The following is a 4,160-nucleotide window of genomic DNA, read 5'->3' as shown; positions in this document are numbered from 1 at the left end:
TTTTTGTCAAAGGCCATAACATCAAGATAACGTCTCCAAATGCAAAAAAGTTTCCAAAGTAGCTTGTAGAGGACATCTTGAGGTTTCTAAAAAGTACAAGAACTCCTTCATATGATCAAAATTGAGGGAGATATGCCTTGTTGAAGTTGGCTATTTTTTGAGAAAATGCATGAAACCAACATTGATCAAAAATGTTTTTTTTCCAAAAGAGGCCAAGTATTCATGATCCAAACATGTTTCTAATGATATTAAAGGGCTCCCACGACCAACTTAAGGCCCATGGCATTTTTATTTCTTTTTTAATTTAATTTATTCCATTTAAAGTTAAATTAAAAGAGAAATAGTTCAAGATAATGATTCAAAGCTTTTGTCCTTTGCATGAGCCATCAAAATTGATCCAAACTCTGCAGCATAGAGGTGTATAGCAGCCTAGAGCAAGAGGGTGAAGAAAAATGAAGCCATGGCCAAGAAATTCAAACTTTTTAATATTAAAAAACCAAAAATTCAAAGACACTCAAGAGCTTGGTAGCTTAAGTTTGCAGCACCAATCTTGCTTATATAATGCTTAGCACACTTCAGTAATGGGAGAGACACGAAATAATTCACAAAGAATAGCTCACAAACTTCACAAAAACTAAAAAATTTCCAAGAAACTTTAATTTTCGTGTTTGATTTTGCAACTAGTTTCAAAGTAAACCAAGTCCATAAATCATCTTTTAGGACTTGTTTGAGTAAGTTTGGATCAATAGCCAAGTTCATAAGGACCTGAAACTCAAGTTCCATCACTCTCCGGTTTGGTAAATTTTCATTGAATTCAAACTCTTCATTTATGCATTGTTATCATGTTTAATGGTTATGGTTGAGTCTATAGTGATCATCAGGTCAGGTTTGAACCCTAGCATGAGAGCTCTAACGTCCAGAACATAGGTTGCCATTGTTAACCGTGTGTTCACATTCTTCTTCGAATCTCCTGAACCAGACCGTTTCAAGACAAACTAACACCACCAATGGGTTCCCAGACCTCGATTTAGGGGGGTAGGGTCCTTCTTTGGTATTTATTTGACCTATTTTTACAGGTGGAGAGATGCCTTAGCCAGAGAAGAAGATCGGAACTCACTGTTCCGACGGTCAACGGTCTCCAAGGTTGCTGACTGGCTTGCGTGGCGTGATGGAGCCTTCTGATTCGTCAGTCAACCAAGTCCAAGTCTCTCTCAGCTGGTGATTGGTTCGTGCGTTGCCACTAGGTCCCACGCGAAGACTTAAAAAAAAAATATAACATCTGAATCAGACTGGGCCTGTGCGTATTGTTACTCACACCCCTGGTTTCTGGCCCGTATGCATTTTTGGACTAAAATCAGTTCATCTTCAAACTGCAAAATACACCCCCTTGTTTAATTTAATTAAATAATTTTAGTTTTTGCATTTAATTTAAAATCAACCAATCACAAAACACAAAAAATATTTTCTTTGTACCATTAATTTGATAAAATGACAATTCAATTTTTGACACAAAAATATTTTATTTTTCTTAATAATTAAAATATTTTGTTTAATTAATTAGATAATATTGTTATATTTATCTTTTAATTATTTCTAACCTATCAAAAAATCAGAAAAAAATATTTTCTTTTTATTAAATTAAGTTTATATATTATAAACTAATTTTGTACATATTTAGAATATTTCTTTCTTTAAGTTTAATTTGTCTGTATAATTATTTGTATAATTATATGTTAATTAACTTAATAATTCCAAAACAATTTCAAAAATCACAAAAAAATTAATTTTATTTTAAAATTAATTAAAAAATAATTTGGACATATTTTAGACTTAATTTTTTAGGTTTAAATTTTATTTCTAATTCTTGACCTTTTAATTAAATTAATTATGCATTAATTTTAATTAAAATCAACCATCCAAAAATCCAAAAATATTTTCCTTTTATCTTATTGCAATTTAAATTCATAGATAAGTGTATAGGTTCTCAAATTCATGTAAATAGCGTATTTTACATTTCTCGCACAATCGATGTAATAGCGTAGATTTATTTTCCGCATTTTACATTCCCGCACTTTAATTTTTGTACATATAAAATTGCGTGTATGGCAAGAATAAAAACTGAAGCACTAGATCACTAATTTCAAAGATAAAAATATCTGAAATAAAACACAATCACACTTGCACCTCTTAGGGTAATCCCTCTGTTACTCTTTTCAAAATCAATTCTATTGTTTCAAAGGCGATTCAAATAATTTCTTTCTGTATCCAGTCAAAGAAAATTTTCTAAAAAAAAATAAGAAAGGACCTTACGAACTTAGGGTAGATCTCTTAATTGCTTTCTCAAATCAAACAAAACAAGAAATGTTTCACATATCACTGTTTTTCCAAAACAAAACTTTCAAAAAGACAACACTTTGTATACATCCAAATAAGGATCATTACGAAATTAAAAATCTTTTTTTCCAAACCATCAAAACATCTTTCGAAAGATAAAACACTTTGTATACATCCGCACAAGGATCATTACAAAGTTAATTCTTTACAAAAGTATTTAAAACCACATACAAGCATTTCAAAGCAAGACAAATGATTCAAATAAGTGAGCTAAGCAATTAAGAGCCCATGGATAACCATGGATACAAAGGGGTGTTAATACCTTCCCTTTGTATAACCTACCCCCGAACCCAAAATCTCTTAAAGGTCTTTTTCTGTTTCTTTTGTAAACCTTTCCTTAATTGGATAAAATAAAAGTCGGTGGTGACTCTCTGATTTTCACAAACTCAAAAAATAAAAGAAGAGTCAGTTCGTATCCCACGAAAAAAAACGAGGACGACAGAACTGGCGACTCTGCTGGGGATTTCAAAAACAAAATGTTTTCAAAAGGGGTTACCTTAGAGTTTAGATCACTTCGATGTTTTCAATTGCTTGTCTTGTTTGCTCTATTTTTCAAAGGTTTTTTTGGGTATTTACTTGTGTGAAAGATTCTAGCCCGAATCTCGAGATACCTTAAGTATGTGACAATAGACCAAGGAAACTGTACGGCATGTACCGATACGGTTAATCTGGTAGTCACCGTTAGTGCGACACTTTGGTCTGTATTGATATCCATTGAAAACGATCAAGGAATATGTTAGGCTTCCGAAATGTCATTAAACACTAATTTGTCTTAGAACCTTTAGTTGAACTTGACTTGTGGCCTATTAAGTGACTAGATTTGAAATTGATCAAAGTTGGTTATCCTCGAGGAATGTTTTGATCGGCCGTCCGAGTGCTGTATTGAGATGTTGTCTCAAAGGATCATAGAACCCAAATACCATTTTAAGACAGGTTTAAACCAACTCAACTTCAGTGGGGAGGATATCACCTATGAACCTCGTGCAAGCCTTTAAACCTAAGGCTATTGTTTGATTTGTTTGTGTTTTCCACATGTTTGACATCATGACATCATAAGCATCATAAAACATATCATTTTCTCACTAATCATTTCAAGGATTGAAGAGTTTACCATTGTTCTGTTGTTGCAGGTAATGGCTCCCGCTACCAGAGATTATATCCGGATCAACATCTCAACAGTACCATCTGAACTTAAGGACTTAATATCATAATTTCCCAGAAATGCTCAATTCACCGAAAAGCACGGTCACCTACTCCATTTGGTTACCTCAAAATTTGAAGAAGACATGATACGAGTCCTGTTCCAATTCTTCGATCCCGAACATCATTGTTTTACATTTCCTGATTACCAGCTAGTGCCCACCTTGGAGGAATTCTCTGAATAAATTGGGTTACCTGTTCGAGATCAATTACCTTTCACTAGTTTAGAAAAAATTCCAAAGCCTGAAATCATTGCTGCTGCTTTACATTTACGAAAGTCAGAAATCGAATCCAATTGGGAAACAAAGAGTGGAGTCAAGGGTTTGCTTGCTAAGTTCTTAATGGGAAAGGCTCGATCACTATTAAAAGATAGAAGTTACCAGGCTTTTGAAGAAGTTGTGGCTCTTTTGATTTATGGGTTGGTTTTATTCCCTAATCCCGTCCAGTTCATAAGTATGCACGTTATCAACATTTTCTTAACCCGCAATCCGGTGCCTACTTTGCTGGGAGACATTCTACATTCTCTACACACTCGTACCATGAAGAAACGAGGAACTCTTATGTGT

This window comes from Vicia villosa, unplaced genomic scaffold (assembly GCF_029867415.1).
Source record: "Vicia villosa cultivar HV-30 ecotype Madison, WI unplaced genomic scaffold, Vvil1.0 ctg.000856F_1_1, whole genome shotgun sequence".
Lineage (NCBI taxonomy): Eukaryota > Viridiplantae > Streptophyta > Magnoliopsida > Fabales > Fabaceae > Vicia > Vicia villosa.
This window is presented reverse-complemented; position numbering follows the sequence as displayed.